Source organism: Apus apus, chromosome 21 (genome assembly GCF_020740795.1).
Source record: "Apus apus isolate bApuApu2 chromosome 21, bApuApu2.pri.cur, whole genome shotgun sequence".
Classification (NCBI taxonomy): Eukaryota; Metazoa; Chordata; class Aves; order Apodiformes; family Apodidae; genus Apus; species Apus apus.
Window position 1 is genome coordinate 7,602,533 of NC_067302.1, and position 16,172 is coordinate 7,618,704.

Here is a 16,172-nt window from a genome sequence, read left to right on the forward strand (position 1 = left end):
TAGGTATTAAAAATTTAATAAGCAGTAGTCATTAGTGTAAATACATAATGAAATAGTCAATGTTTCACATCTCCCTTCTCCCCCTCCTTGATCTCCCTTCTTCCCCTGTTGTTTTTTTTTCCCTTTATTTATTTTATTCATCTTTCTCTGCTGTTGCTTCTGCTGCTTTTTTTGCGGGAGCGGCGGGCACCGCTGCTGCTTTCCCTCTCCGGGGCCGCGCTTGCCCCTTCCTGCCCCGGGGATGCCCGTTTGCATCTTGCCCGGCTCTGACACAGCGAGACCAGTAATTCTGAGATCCCTTTCATCAGTCTCTTCACCCGAGTAGTCCTCAAGAGATCTTTCCACGGGCGGTTTCTCGTGGGCAGGTCCTCGCTGCTGTCTTTTCCGTCCCCGCCCCGGGGCGTGTCCCCAGAGGCAGGTGACAGGACCAGCTGCTGCTCCCCCAGCCCTTAATTCCAGCTGGTGTTGCAGCTGCCCCTATTCCCAGGGGATTGTGGGGAGGGCCCTGGGCGGGGCCCGGGATATATGAGCCCCCGCCTGTGACTGGGGAGCTCAGTCTGCTCTGGGGCTGGTGGAGGTTTTGAGCTGTGTGAGTGTGTTTTGAAGCTCTTTGGAACAGGGGCACCTGTGTTGTGCAAGAGGCTCTGGGTAAGCAGTGTATGTTGTCAGAAGGATGTTGGTTGCCTGCAGCTTTTTCTGCTGGTGGTAACTTCATATGGGTTGTTTTGGGGTGAGAAGGTGGTTTAACATTCTGTGGTGCATCTTTCTTTTTTGCAGGTGATGAGGAACCTGCTGACTGTGGAACTCTTGGAGTTGATGAACTGTGGAGCTTTCTTTAAAGGAGGATGTCCTGAGACCTGTGGCCCCTGAAAGCTAAGTTGAGGGATGGGTGCTGGGGAGGGCTTGGGGGAGGGGGGGACAAAGTTGGGAATTGCAGGGAGGGGTTTTAAAGTCAAGAGCTGGGGAGAGGGCTGTCTGGGAACTGTCCCTTTGGGCAGGTAAAGGCAGTGGGTTACTCTTCAGCGTGATGTCAGCGTGTGCCAGGCAGGGCAGCTCCAGCCTGTGTGTGTCATGGTGTAGTTTGTGTGGTCTGTTGTCTTTTGTGTCTCAAACCCTCCTTGGGTCCCAGTCTCCTCTTTGTGCTCCAGGAGCACAGCACTCATCTTGCAGCCCGTCCTTAGGTCTTGAGCATCATCTGTGCTCACCCTCATAGTGCCCATGGGGCGCTGCTTTTCTTACCTGAACTCAAAAGCCCAGCTGGGCCTCGTGACTCGGGTGTCTCCTCTTGATCCTCTTTTTGCGCCGGTGTTGCTGTCGGTGTCGTCAGCCCCGCTCTGGAGGCTTCTCTTTCACAGGGAGAATCTCTTTTTTCTGGACATTCTTCCCTGTGTCCTTGCATTCTTGGGTCTTGCCAAGGCTTCTCGTGCATTCGTGTGTTTCGGTTCTGACTGTAGCTTCTTGTCATGGTTTGCCATGTCTGACCTTTCTCTGAGGCTGCCTTACGGGCTCCTTGCTGCTGAAATCACAAGTGAATTGAGTATAGGAATATTGGGACTAATGTGTTAATTAAAGGGATATCAGTTCAAATTACATGCCTGTTAAAAACTTGTGCAAACTGACCACTGCTTGACCTAAGTGACTTGACTTTGGACTGGACTCGTGACTTGACTTAGCCTGAGTATCTGGAGTGATGAGGCCTTAGGCTGCGATTCTAATTAATCTTTAGCTGAACTCCTGTGATGAGCCTTAGTTAGACCTTGACTCTACCAGCTGTAATAATATGGAAACAAGATGTGGACAAGATAATTACTCAAGACAACCTTCTGAACTGGGAAGATGCATTGACTGAAAGTTAAGTGGGAGCAATTGGACAAAAGCAGAATGTGGGAGACTTTTCCAGCTGAGAAACAAGTGGAAGAGAACAAGACTGGAAGCACCCAGCTCGAGCTGCAGTAAACTGATTCTGTGGCAGAACTGAGGGTCTGAGCTTCTCTCTCAGGTTGGAGGTGAAGACTGGATCCAGCTGCACCTAGGCTCTGCCCTGAGAAGAAGCTGAGAAACCAAGGAGGTCCTGTCTGAAGCTCACAACTCGAAAGGAGGGACTTTCTGGACTCTTCAACGCTCATCTCATGCTTGCGGTCCTGTATGTCTTGCCACCTGGTGGCATCTGCGTTGGAGGAGGAGGTTTTTTGTTGCTGAGAGTTTCCTCTCATGCTTGTGTCACATCCTTTGTGTTTGTGTGTTGTGTCTCTGTGCTGTTGGGTTGGAGCTGCTCTCTCTGGAGGCTGTAGCAGCTGTGGGGTTGGGAGAAGAATAGCAACGAGAGCCTGTGGTTTGTGTTGCTGTGCTGTCTGTGCCTGTTGGGGTGCAGATGGAGCATTTGAAGTGAAGTAGCAGCCCTCAGCAGGGGAGGGTGGTCATTTTCATAGTGTTTTTAACAGGGGGTGGCTGGAGCCACCTGGGAGAGGCTGCTGGAGCCATAGCCAATCAGGTTGGGTGTCCAGGTTGTTACGGCCTGAATGTGTGGGGCGTAATGTTAGCTTGTTTTTTAGCTTTCCTGTAGGTAGTTAGGATCTCGAAGATGTTCCTAAATGGGAATCTCTGGAATTGCATCCAGCTGATTTGCTTGTTACTGCTTTTTCATATGCAGGGAGAGGAGCCACGCAGCAGAGGGTGGTGGAGGAGAGGAGCAGAGCACAGTGAGGAGCTGGGTCGGTGCGTATTGAAGAGCCTGGGTGAGTTGTCCCCTGAGTTGTGAGGGAAGGTGTGAGTGGTGCCTCTACCAACTGGCTCATGGTTTGGGTTTGTTTTGTAGGTGCAAAGCACCGAGGGAAGCGGGAGATCTGCACTGGAGGTGACTCGAGCAAGGTCAGTGACAAATAGCAGGCTGATCTGGCAGTTGTTTTCCAGGTGTTGTGTTGTCAGTATGTGATGAGCATCCCTTGTTTGTGTTTTCCAGGCAGCACACAGGGCTGGATGTGGCAACCTGTGACCATCAGAGGCTGGACAGGTGAGCCACGAAGGTGAGAGTGGTAGATGGGAATAGCTGTGGGCTCGGGCAATGTCTCAGCATGTGCTGTTTGCTTCAGTTTTGCAGCCTTGGAGCAGTGGAGCAGCATGCCAACGGGCCATCTGTGGAGATGACACAGGCGTCAGCCAGGTTGGTGTCTAGGAGAAAGTTACCTGTGGGAACTCAGTGAAGCATTTACCTCTTGGGTTTGTAGGTGCTGTGCAGGCTGCCGTTGGGGTTGGGTGGGTGTTTGGGGTGAGCCAGGGTGGTAGCAAGGAGGGTCGTGGGACTTGTCACAAGCACAGCAGTGATTTGGGTCTTTTGGTATCTTAGATACTACAAGCAAGGATGGCCTCAGCATCCGTCTGATTCTGGAACCGGCAGGTAAGCAGAACACCATGGGGGTTCTGAGCAGGGGATATTGAAGAGGTTGGCAGTGGCTGATGTGATGCTTATCAGTACTAATTGTGGGTTTGTCGTTGTTTTTCCAGATCACTATGGCAGGAACATCCCGGGAAGGACGGCTTGTCGAGGAGGAAGGCTGCAGAGCCCTGGCCATCTGAAAGCTAAGTGGAGGGGCTGGGAGGAGGGGACAAGGTTGGGGATTGGAGGGGGGGGTTTCAAAGTTGGTGTAGGGGAGAGGGCTGGCAGGGCACAGTCCCCTTGGGGCAGGCAAAGGGAGCAGGTTACTCTTCAGCACCATGTCAGCGTGTACAGGGCAGGGCAGCTCCAACCTGTGTCTGGCGTGTACTTTATGTTGTTTGTTTTCCGTGTCTCAGACTGTATGTTCTTTGGCTCTTGGTGCCTCCATAGCTCGGTGACCAGCAGGCACCTTGGTAATCCTCCCAAGAGTCCGGAATGCATCACTTCACTGGCACAGAGCCTGTTGAGCTCTTCTCATCTCACAATTACAGCTTGACGTGTGGATCTCTTTGGCGTGTGTCACATCCTGGCTGTTTCTGAGCGTTCATCTCTTGCGGTGGCCAGCCAGGTGCTGCCCGCATCTCTGCTCTTGAGTCTTCTGTTTCCAGAGTCATTTTCTGGGGTTTTATCCCCATGTCCTCACTGGTCTTGGGTCTTCAAGCATGGCTTCTCACACATCCCTTATTCTAGTTTTGATGGCAGCTTTCTCTTGTGTGTGGCGGCAATTGCCTCTCCTTGGCAGGTCTGCTTTAGAGCATCTGTGCCATCGTGGCACCGTAGGGCTTCTCTGCCGGCATAATCTTCCCTATGGCAATCTTTCACTGAGCAAGGACAAGAGACTTATAGAAAGTTACAAAGGTCTTCTGAAAAAAAAGATCCTGATCTTGTTGAAACACGAAGATGGGGAAGCACGTGCTTTGCTTAAAATGTGGCAGAATTGCCGAAGTTGCTGTAGCTGAGCGACCTCTGCTTGTGACAAAATCAACAATATGGAAACCAGACCTTCAGCATTTAGGCTGCCCACCTCCAACTGAAGACCTACCCACCGTGTGTCCTGTACCTCAAAATCAGAGTGAGAAATTCACTAACCAATCTGAGTAGAGTAACTGTATCTGTATTAGGTGAAGGAAACTAACCACAAGTGCATAAATGTACATAGCCTTGCTACTTCAGGGGGCAGCTTTGTGTCTAACCCCCTCTCGCCCTGTGTTTGCCTAAACGAATGAAATAAATGAAAATATCTTGGCTCTGTATGTATTTGGCATCTTGCATACCAGGTGAATGACCCCACTTTTGGTATAACAAGGTATAACACTCGCGGCATCCGTGTGTAGTCCTGGTCTGTGTGTGAGGGTTGGAGCTGCCCTGCCCAGGGATGCAGCAGTATTGATGACAGGGTAGCGTAGTTTTATGGAGGGGTGGAAGTAAGTTGGTTTGGACCAATTCTGTTGGCAGAGACCATACGGTCCATCTCTGGGCCAACAGGTGTAGGCAGCTGCCACAGTTGTGTTCGCTTTTCTTTACGGTCCGGGGCTAGGATTGGATCCAGCCACACGTAGGCTCCTCTGAGAGGAGTTGAGAAAGCAAGGGGGTCCAGTCTGAACTTTGTGACTGGTTGGGAGCAGCAGTTAGTGTGGAAGGGGAGGGGGTCAGATCTGGAAGGTGCCTTAGCTTGCACAGATGGGGCTCCCTAGCTGGCTTTTCTTCTTCTAGCTGTAGTGAGAAGGTATATGCAAAAGGCAGAGAGACCTCTGGCCTCACCAAGCTACCTGTGGCTGTGCAGGTGACTTGCTTTACAGGGTGTGTTTGTGTTGTTTCAGATGCAGAGCAACAAGGAGCAAGGCCAAGGGCACGGAAGAGGGGAGCAGAGTGCCGGCTGAAGAAGGACAGGCATCCAGTGCTGGAGTATCGGCAGGACAGCGGGTGGCTCTGACAAGCTGGAGCTTATCTGGCTGGATTTTCTGGGTGCGAATCCAAGTGTGAAGTGAGATGTTATCAGCAGAGCGGCCTCTGGCAAGGTGAGTGATGGATGGGGTGCTGAAGCAGCAGGTTTGAGGGGCAGTGTTATGCAGAGGGACAAGCCAAAAGGCACGGAGGGAGCAGAGCGCTGGAAGGTGAGTTGGGCGACGGTGTTGGAGGGAAGAAGCAAGTGGTGGCTGTGTTGGCTGCCTTCTAGGTGTTGGGGTTTTTATTTTGGAGGCACAAGGCCAGGAGCAAAGCAGGACATCAGCACTGCAGGTGACTTGGGGGAGGTGAGCAGTGACTAGTGGGATGAAGTAGCAGGTGTTTTTCAGGTGTCATGTTGTCAGTTGTTCTAGGAGCATCCCTTGGTTGTGTTCATAGGTGGTACACAAGCCCTCCTAGTCCCCTGGGGTCCCTGCCTGGATGGTTCAGAATGGCCTGGTGCTGCAAATTGCATTTCCTGAGACAAACAGCAGCTTGGCAGCTTGTGGTCAGGACTCCAGAGAGATTTGGGAAGGCCCCAGAGCACCTTCTGCATCCTCTCACAGTCAGCATGTGAGTGAAGTGATGCAGGATTCCCACCTCTGTGCTGGCCCCACGTGCCATCCTTTTCCCCTGTGGTTCCAGACTGTCAGCATAGGAGAGACTTGCTTCCCCTCCAGGTCCAAGTGTTTCCCAGTGCATGAGTGACCTGCCACAGAACCTGAGCTTTCCTATTGCATTGATTGAAGAGCTGCATAACACTTAGAGCCTGGTGTAGGTTGGCTTCTTCCTGCTAAGAAGCCATTTCTTCACAAAATGCTTTTCTTTGTCTAAGATGGAGACATACAAGTAGTGGTGACCAGATCTGTGCTGGAAAATGGACTTGATGGAAAGTACCAAACTTCTCTTTCATTGCAGTCTGTAATGATTTTTTTGGCCTCAAATGTTTTTTGTGCTGCTTCTCAAACACACTTTCCCAGCCTTTTTTTAAATGTAAGCAGACATTGATAGAAAAACCAGCACTCAGAATATTGATGGAAAAATAATTCTGAACAATTTCAGAACTTCACAGACTTCTTTATAAGACTTACTTATTTGAAAAAGTGACACACTTGTTGCTAATCAATTAATAACACATTATTTTTCACTTCATAATGGAGTCACAAGCTGCTGTTGTCAGACCCTGATCTCTGGGAGGCTCTTTGTAGAAAATCATGCATAGGAATAGGATCATCCTCTAGGAAAGCTGGAAACACTGTGGTTCATAAGTTGGATTTTTTTTGTGGAGTAAAACCTGGCCGTGTTGGGCAAGCCTCTTGGAAATACCCCTGCTTTCCTAGGAACTTGCTGGAGAAATCCCAAGGCAGACTGACCATGACACCTGAAGCAGATACCAGCCACCGGTGTGTTCAGGTGCTGAACAAATATTTCTCATACTCCCTTTCAACCACTGGAAACCTGCCAGAGTTAAATCCCATCTTTAATTTCTGGAGCTTTGCTGTTTTCCTTATTTTTCTGCCTAAGGTGCATGATCTGAGGTGTTAGTCTTTGAACTTGGACTGGAAGATGCAGTTAAAATACTCATCTTTATGCAGAAAGCAACCAGGGAAGACATTCTTAAGTGTAAGTGTGGTAATTAATAAGATTGTAATTATGAGAAAATCAGAGTTTCTTCTGGAAATCACTAACAAGTTACAACCAAAGAAAGAAGTGGATGTCAGGATAAGGGACCCTATGACCATATGGCATTGGAAGACATAGATTAGGATTTCTCTCTGTGGTTTGGCTTGACAAAACCAGTGTGGAAAAGACAGCTGAGGAGGTTCTGCTCCTCTGTGTCATGATAGAAGAGGAAAATGATAATGAAATGTAAAACTCTGAAGTAGCTCAGTGAGTTTCCATGTTCTGCTTATTATAGGGACAACTGAAATTCCCCATATAGATTCTGTGCTTTAAAAAGCAACAGTTCAGATGAACAAAACTGATCTCAGCTGATGCATTTCTTTAACAAGTGGGGTTCTATGGTCTCTTTGAGCAGTCTATCAGCTGAACTGCTGGGATTTTCCATTTATTCTTTTCTTTTTAAATTGATTTTACATGACTAAGAGTGAGTTATGTGGAAAATCAACTGCAGGAAGCTTATCTCAGTGAAACCCAAGAAAAGGTAACATGCATAAATTAGGATGAACTATATCCCGAGATAAACTTTATTAATCAGGTTAAAAGAAGATACAGAGACCTGAGAGTATTTTAATGTTACATAAATTTATGTAACAGCATCGCCTGACTTGGTTTAGTTCTCCATGCAGAAAAACTCATAGGTATGTAAAGCAAAAAGCTCTGGTCTTAAGAGGCAGTATGGGTTACTTTAATATATGCCAATTGGTGTGGGGAGAAATTCATTCTGTTGTAGTAAAAACATCTCCATCTTTATAGACCTAGCAGACTTTATTTGTTTACAAAAGCTTTAGTACCAAAAAATACATTAATGAAAAACGCTAGAAAAACATATTAGAAATATTAGTCTGTACTGGCAAAGGATTCTTTTAACAATTTTAAATGAAGATTGTCCAGAATTTGGTGGGAGGGGAGAAAAAGAAATTTACCTGGAAAACCATGCTGACTGCAAGAGGAAGAACACCATTTGGCATCTGATTTTTTTTTTTTTTTTTTTTACTGATTTTTGTTACCTAACCAAACACTTTCACTTACTGGTTTTATCAAAGCTAAAAAAAATTGTCAAAACATCCCCCACTAATTTGAAATTAATTTGTTGTCTAATCTAAAATACTTTAAAATAACCTCTGTTTCTGAGCAGGGCTTGGCCTGCTAAAGTCACAGCTCTGATCTTGAGGGAATGAGTCCTCAGAGAAGAGCAGGGACAGGACTGATGTCATTCACAACATTTTTCCCTGGCTGCCTGGAGCCTGATAGCTGGTTCCAGGTCTTCTACCTTCAGCAGGGATCAGTGGGAATCTCAGCAGGAGGTTTAAACACCCCCATGTGTCTCCCAGCAAAGGTCTGCTGTTGTGTGTTCACATCTCCTTCACCCTTTCCCTGCTCCTGCATTTTCTGCAAGATCTTTTCTCCTCCTCTTTTGAGGAAGATGCCAGAGTGACAGTAACAAAAGCTGGAACTTTTGGTAAAAATACATTCAATATTTCTGCATGTCATGGACTTCTAGGCAGTGTTAGGTGCTTGCTACAGCTACAGCCATCTCCAGGTTTTCTCTGAACTTTCTGCAGGGGAGCTGTGCATAGTGGTAAATAGCATGATGCAAATCAGACTCGCCATAAACTCCTGTGAGATGGGCAGTTGTTGTACAGAGCATCTTTGAAAGGGGAGCAAAAGCAAAGCTCAAGGGATGACATGATACCTCTCTAATGGTTTCCTGAATGATTTGCTTTTGTGCAGATTTATGCATTCTGTTTGTATGTACTTGTTTCCAGCTGTTCCCCCTAAATGACTTCTTCAGGATCAGGTTGAAAGCACCTGAAGAACAGAAACAGTCTTTTCTTATGCTGTAATGACAGGTGCATTTTCACTTTGTCAGTTAAAAGGTAACTGAGTCCACAGATGAGGCTCTGCAGGAATGGTTCAAGATGCAGCTTCTCCCAGCTCAGATGCATTACACAGACTTGCAGACTGCTGCTGAGGTAATCCTTTTCTTATTTTCTCCCCCTCAACAGCAGAATTCAAAGCTCTTCTAATTGCAGGTGACCTTGGGTGGTTCTTCCTAGAGAAATTAAGTGGACAAATTAAAATGCAGCTTTCATGGCATTTTCACTGCCATCTCTTGTGCCTGGAGGTCAAACGTTTTCATTTATTTATGGAACTTGGCATTGTTATACTGAAGTAGAATTGCTTTTTTTTTTTTTTGTCTTTCAGTTTGGCAGTAAATAACATCTGCTTTGAGACCAGAGGAGTCAGTTGATAAAGGATGGGGAGTTGTCAATAAAATGTTGGAATGATTGAATGATTTTCATTGAAACTGGAATTTGTTTAGCTTTTTCCTGTCCTCTTCTTAAGCTAACTTAAGATCTAATTTATTTCCTTTTTTTTTCTTTATATCTTGAGTTGTTTTAAAGAAGTCAATTAGAGAGGCCCCAAATTGCCTTTACTAGGCTCTGTGTTAGTTGCATATAATGATTAAAATTCTATGTGTTTTTCTGAATTCTTCATTGCTACATGTCTGCTTCAGGTTTTGCTTAAAAAATTCTTTCTATGTTTGGCAAAAATAGCACAGTGACCAGAGAGTGGGTGGCAGAAGTGCTGGGTTGGTTGCCAGTGAACCTTGGTAAGAGCTGAGGAACAGTCTGAGTTGTCTTGATTTGGTGCCTACGAATATTTCGAGCAGGAAAAAAAAATAGTTCCCTTATAATAGAAGAATTCTGGAGCTGGATGTGCTGTGAGGAACAGGACATAAGTACCTGGAAAACAAGACTTGCTGGGCTTGTCTGGAAGTGTGTTGATGTATCTGCCTGCTTCCCTGCTGCTGCAGCTCTTTGCTTCACATCGATTGATCAGGAACCCATGTGTCGCTGCTGTCCCAGCAGCCTTCCCGGGCCTGGCTTAGTGAGAGAGCAAATGCGGTTTCTGAGAGCTCAGGAGAAAAAATAAACCCACAAAGGCAGGAGGCAGCTCGTTGTTGGGCCTGGTCTCCTGCGGGAGGTTTTGCCAGCAGGGATCCTCTCCCTGCAGGTGGCTCAGCTCCTGTGCGGAGCAGCTCACCTGGAGGGAGCTGCGTCCCTCTGGGCACGGGATGCAGGAACCTGCTGCCACCCTGGGGCTGGCCCCGGGTGCCCTGAGCTGTGACAGTGGAGCAGGCACCAGGCCCCTGGGATCTTCCATCCCTGGGGCCACCTCTAGCCCGACTACCCATGAGGGGTGATGGCAACAGGAGATGGTACCATAGCCCTCCTGTGACAACAGCCCCTGCCCAGAAAGCCCTGCCCTCGGGGGTCACCTCGACACCCGTGTCCACCCTGCTCGGTTCACTGTCTGCAGTGAGGAGGAGGAAGGCTGCAGGCTGTCCCTCCTTCCCACGCAGTCAGGTTCCCCCAGCCAGAAAGGCTCTTGCCATCCAAGTGCTTTTTGTGCCTTTTGGTCAGGGAGCAGGGATGGCCTCACTCAGCCTGGTCCAGCTGCTGGACCTTGCCCTGAGGACACCTGCTTTTGGTGCAGTCCAGTATCGGGCCCTGTAACAGCTGCTGCTGGTCCCGCTCCAGGGCATGCAGGACCTGCCTGCCCCCTCCTGGGGGGGGGGCTCCTGCCTGCCCCAGCACCCCTGCCCTGGAGAAGAAGGGGGCCGGGGCTGGGGCAGCAGCCCTAGGAGCCTGGGAAGGACCTGCTGAGGGGACAGCCAGAGCCCCCGGGTCCCCTCTGCAGCTGCAGGTGGGAGGCAGAGGAAGGAGATGGAAGCTGGAGGTGACATGGGCAAGTGGAGGCTCTGGCCAGTGCCCAGGGTGCTCTCCTGTCTGGCCTCTCCTGCGGGCAGAGGGTCTGAAGAGCTGCAGGCAGTGAAGCTTCTGAGGTGTCACCGAGGAGTGAAAGAGCTTTGTGGAGCAGCCTGACCTGCTGTGTCAGCTTCATTGGACCACAGGACAGTTGCTTGTTGCCGTTCTGAGCCCTTGCAAAGCACCAGGTGTACAGGGATGCTTCTGTTTCGTATTCTTGTTTTGGTTGGACGAACAGCTTTTCTGAATATTCCCTCACTTTGGAAAATTCCCAGCCCTCCCTGCTGAATAGCCTGACAGATCTTAGTGGCCTATTCAATGTACACAAAAGTGCCTTAGTTAGGTCTAAAATTTAAAATAGCAGGAATAAATAGTTAAATGAATTTATTGAAGATGTGAATTGAAACTAAGCCAATTAGGCGAGAATAAAAACGACACAAAGGAGGAAGGTATTTGATTCGCTTTACTTTCTGTGTCTAGTATGCACATGGACCAGATCAAAGATAAAAGACTAATTTCTACCCGACAGGCTCATCTGGACAGGTGGTGCTGTACTGTCTGAAAGACTGTGCCAGTGAAACAGCTGGTCGTTACTTGGCAGATCTTTCTTCTTCACGGTGACATCCTCAGAGTGATCTGATGAGGCAAAGCTAAATTGTGTCTGTTGCCTGTTAAAAACATGTCCCGGGAAGGAAAACTGCAGCAGGTATCTCTGTAAGTATCATTCAGTCCTAAATTCCAGGCTATTTTTTAATTATTTTTTTTAACCAGAACTCCTGATCCATCATTATCATCTCAACAGATGGATTCCTGGAAGCTGCCTGCATTACTCACAGTATCAGACTCGAAACTGCCCCATACATAGTCTTTCCCCAAACCCAAGAAGTTTACTGCACAGCCAGATTTATCAGGAAAACGCAGACAAGTTGACTTGCAGCCTGAGTGCACCCCAGGGGGGTTGTTCTGAGAGCCCTGAAAGAATTCAGGCAAGGAGTGGCTGTCTCACTACTAAAAAGTATCTTTGTTTTTACTTCTAGGAGAGAAATCTCAACATAGAATCACAAGTAGGTGATAAGGGCAGCAAGAGCCGTGGCTCTCTTTTTGAGGACAGCGCAACAATGCTCTCAGAAATTACAGATGTAGGAGCCTCTGGCAACTGGTTTAAATGACGAAGAGGATATATCAAGAAATCTTCAACTGTTCTTTCTTAGAAGGACTAACATCTCTCCAAGTATCTCCAAGATCTGAGCAAGGAGTAATGCAGGCAGCGAAACAGAAGGTTTACCAGTCGGGAACCTATTGATGCTGCTGGGTTCTCCCTCCGGCTCTGCCTATCCCTGTTGCCCCCTTTCTCGTCCCTAACCCCCCTGTCCATGTCTTGCCCCCCCTTGCCCCTCTCTCTCCCTCTCTTTCCCCCCACCCCTCGAGAGGGGTTAAAGAGGTTGGGGGGGGGGGGGTCGCTTGAGCGGGGGTCGCGCGCCTGCAGGGGAGGGGTGACCCGCCTGGGAAGGGGCGGGCGGGGCGGGGCGCGTGCCCCCTGCGGCGGGAAGCGCGCGGGCGTCTCGGGCGGGGGTAGCAGCGAGCGCGGGGCGGGAAGAGTCGCGCGCCTGTGGGAGGGGGAGAGGAGGGGAGGAAGTACGTGAGGGAGAGAGAGCGGGACCCGCCTGAGGGGGAAAGGCAGGAGCGCGGTCGGCGCCGCTTGGTGAGGCTCCGCGCTCTGCTGGGGGAGGGGCGGGCGGGGTCGAGTGTCGCCCTGCGGGGGGCCGGGAGCGCAGCGGGGTTCAGTCGCCGTCCCGGGGAGCGCCACCGCCGCAGGGGTAGCGGCCGGTCCAGCCCCGCCGGGAGTGGCAGGAGCCCGGAGCAGCAGCGAGCCCTTGTCTGGTCCCCGCATGGAGCACCCGGAGCCCCGATTTGGTGAAAAAAAACCGTTTCGCGAGGTGGGGGGGGGGGGGACCCGCCCTGGGGAGGGGCGGGGCGGGGGCGCGTGCCCCCAGCGGCGGGAAGCAGCGCGGGGCGTCTCTAGCGGGGGCGAGGGGGAGCCAGCGGCCCGCGAGCGCGGGGCGGGAAGAGTCGCGCGCCTGGGGGAGGTGGGAGAGGGAGGGGGGAGGAGCGGCGTGAGGGGAGAGAGAGGCGGGAAGAGCGCGAGAGGGAGAGAGATCGATCCTGAGGGGAAAGGGAAGGGAAGAGCAGCTGAGAGGGAGAGGAGAGGGGGAAGATCCCTTGAGAGGCAGATGATCGATCCCTGAGGGGGAAAGATCGATCCCTGAGGGGGGAAATGTTGATTCCTGAGGGGAAGGAGCAGGAGGGCGGTTGGAGGGTTGGCACCGCTTTGGAACGTCCACGTTCTGCTGGGGATGGGTGGGCAGGGGTCGACTGTCACCTTGGGGCAAGAGCATTGCCAGCCCCCTTGGCTATGTTCCCTGTGGTTGGGCTGGCCAGAGAGAGGGGCAACCCTGGGAGGAGGCTGAGAGCCACTGTCTCCATAGCCGGGGGGAAATGGGGCTCCTGAAACCGAGGTGTTGTGCTGCAGGCAGGAGGGCCAGCCTGTAAGCTGGGCTTAGGTCAGAGCCTCAGGCTCCCTGAGGTTTGTTGGGAGCACCGAGCCAAGAGGAAGCGGGAGGTGCGGGGAGGGAGAGTGGGAGGGACCCTCTGTAAGCAGGCAAAGGTCCGTGTTTCCTTCGGGTGGGGCAGTTGTCAGGGTTTGGGCCTCACTGTATCCTCCTTCCTCAGCAGCAGCTGGTGAAGCAGAAGGAAGAGGCATCGCATGGAGCATTGAGGCGAGAGAGAGAGAAGAGGAGCGGTGTCGGCCTGACCAGGGGGCAGGAGAAAGGTGCTTTGGGCAAAGGGACCTCTCTGTCACTAGGGTGAAGGTGACAGAAAAGCACGGAGGGCCTCTTTGGGCTGCCCTGGCCGTCTCTGCACTGGGCAACCTCCCTATAAGCAGGGCTGGGTCTTTGCTTTTGCTGTCATTGGCCTTTGCCGTCTTCCTCCTTGGGCTGCCCAGACAGCATGGCAACCCAGTAAGGAGGTGAGAGCCACCGCCTCCACACCTGAGGGGGAAAGGGAGCTCACTGGACCCCCAGGCCACCCTGTGAGCAGGGTGGGGAAGGCCTTTTCCCTAGCCCTCTCCTCTGGCCCCGGTGGGTTTGTGCCTGCTGGGGGCCTGGTCCGGGTGAGCCCCTGGAGTCAGGGCGTGTCACAGCTTTTGCCCCTTGGCCACCCCCTGTAGCCCCTCAGCGTGTTGAGGCTCCTCTGGTCTCCATGCAGCCCCGGAGGCATGTGAGGCTCTGCTCTCCTGCTCGATGGTAGGGAAGGCTCATTTGCCGTTGGCTGCACAGGGCTCACGCTCTCTTCTGGGAACTTCTGTTATTCCCCATTTGCCTCTGTGTGTGTGTGTCTGTGTCCATGTGAGTGAGTGAGTGAACAAATGAGCTTCTTGTTTAGGCCACTGTTCCAACGACTGCAGCGTACTTAGCCTGAACTTTCCAGGAGGGAGAGCTGATCTGTGTGCAGTAGCAGGGAGCTCTCCTTGGAGCCTACGAGCAGAGGGAGGGTCAGGCTCACCCCTTTGTTGGCAGGACAGAGCAAAGGCACTGAAGCGTGGGGTGGGCAAGGCGACCCACCTGTGGCCAGGGCCCGGTCTGTGCCTGTGGGGCTGCATGTGGTGCTGGGGAGCTGCCAGCCCCGTGACAGCCCCGTCCTGGGGGCGTGTGTCACCAGCTGTGGATCCCTCTGTCCCCAGAGCAGCCCCAGCTCCTTGTCAGCAGGGCTGGGGGTGCCCCCTGCTCTCGGTGGGAGGAGCTAGGTGGGGACCCCTGTCATCAGGCAGGTCTCTCTGGCCCGGCCTTTCAGAGGCAGTTGGGGCAGGGATTGTGTGGCAGGGGGTCTGCTCCTCCCCTGTCCTTGAGGCTGGGGCTCCATCCCCCTGTCTCCACCTCCTGGCTGCTGAGTCGCTGAGTCCTTGTCTTGAGGGGAGGAAGGCCGAGCTGTTCGGCTCCCCGGGTGTCCTAAGCAGGGCTGAGCAGCCTCTTTGGGCTGCTGCTTGGCTTGCCCGGCTGCATTTGGCCAGGGTGCCCACCTCGGAGCCCACCTCCAGCACCGTCTGGAACTCGGCAGGCGCCCGGAGCCGTGATCGGATGAGAGAAGCAGATTGGCGAGGTTTTTTCCTGGGGGGGGCTGTGGTGTGGGGGGTGGTCGCTTCTTGATAGGGGATGGGGGGGTAGGAGTAGGAGGAGGGGCCAGGGATCAGGTGGTGCTGTGCAGAGCTTCTGTGCAGGGGCCGCTCAGCACCCCTCTGTCCTCAGGCAGAGGAGCAGGGACTTCTGGGTCTTGACCTTGTCCTTCTGTTTTGACAGCAGCTGCTGGTGGAGAAGAAAGAAGAGGCATCCATCATGTGGGGGAAGGAACCGTGGAGTCAAGAACGAGCGAGAAGAAAGAGAGCAGAGGACTGAAGGGGAGGAAGGAGAAAGGCGCTGTGGGGCAAAGGGACCTGCCTGTCACTGGAGCTGTGGTCACAACAAGAGGCTTTGTTGCCTTTTGCCGCCCTTTGGTCAACCAGCTTTGGTCACCATCTTGCTACAGGATGACCTTGTGTCCATGGCCTGTTCAGTTGTGGTGCTCAAAAGACTGCAGAGAGCGCTCCCTGCACTCCAGCAGGGCCTGATGGAGCTTGGCCTCGTTGGTCACGGTGCTGCCTGCCTGTGCCAGGTCTTGCTGCTGTCTCAGCTATCGTCACAAGGAGATGAGATGGTGGCACGCTGGGTGCCAAGCGGTGGTGTGGGTGGGGCGGGTACAGCGGTCGCGTGAATTGTGTGAGGGGGGGGGGGGGGAGAGCGGGAAAGTAGCACGGAGGGGAAGAGGAGAGCGGGAAGAAGTCGGGTCTGCGAGCGCCGCGGAATTCATTTCGCCATCCTGGGGACGCGCCATCGCCACAGGAGCAGCCGAGGCTCGATCAGGTGAGAAAAATGATGTGTTAATCCCAACTTTGTCTCTGAATAATGCTCCGCCTCTCTTGCCACTCCTCTTTCTTTCAGGCCACCCCTCCTTCTAAATTTATTCTGTATTATTCTATCGCCGCCCCCCCCCCTTCTTGCACCTCCTGTCCCTCTCTCTCTGTCTCCCTCCTCTGTCTCTCTCTTGTTCTCCTCTTGTATCTTTTTGCTGTCCCCCCTACTCTGTCCCTCTCATATCCCCCTCCTCTCTCTCTTGGCCCCCTCCTCTGTCTCTCTCTTGTTCCTCTCCTCTATCTCTCTTCTACTCCTCGTCCTCTCTATTGTCCTCCTCCTGTATCTTTCTCCTGTCCTCACTTCTCTGTCCCTCTTGTGTCCCCGTCTTCTATC

The 16,172-nt window shown here is 51.8% G+C and overlaps 1 long non-coding RNA gene across 10 annotated transcripts; it reads left to right on the forward strand.

Moving 5' to 3' along the window:
- Positions 1–901: 901 nt before the first annotated feature.
- Positions 902–13,799, forward strand: LOC127393241 (uncharacterized). Of its 10 annotated transcripts, XR_007891408.1 has the most exons (13): positions 902–2,735; positions 2,816–2,868; positions 2,960–3,023; positions 3,090–3,160; positions 3,344–3,394; positions 3,502–5,451; positions 5,777–5,950; positions 6,718–6,790; positions 6,902–7,000; positions 7,655–7,698; positions 8,931–9,033; positions 11,363–11,547; positions 11,871–12,136. It is a non-coding gene; the product is annotated as an uncharacterized LOC127393241 (long non-coding RNA). The 10 variants fall into 10 exon arrangements; XR_007891413.1 differs by lacking the exon at positions 7,655–7,698; XR_007891412.1 differs by lacking the exon at positions 5,777–5,950.
- Positions 13,800–16,172: the final 2,373 nt, after the last annotated feature.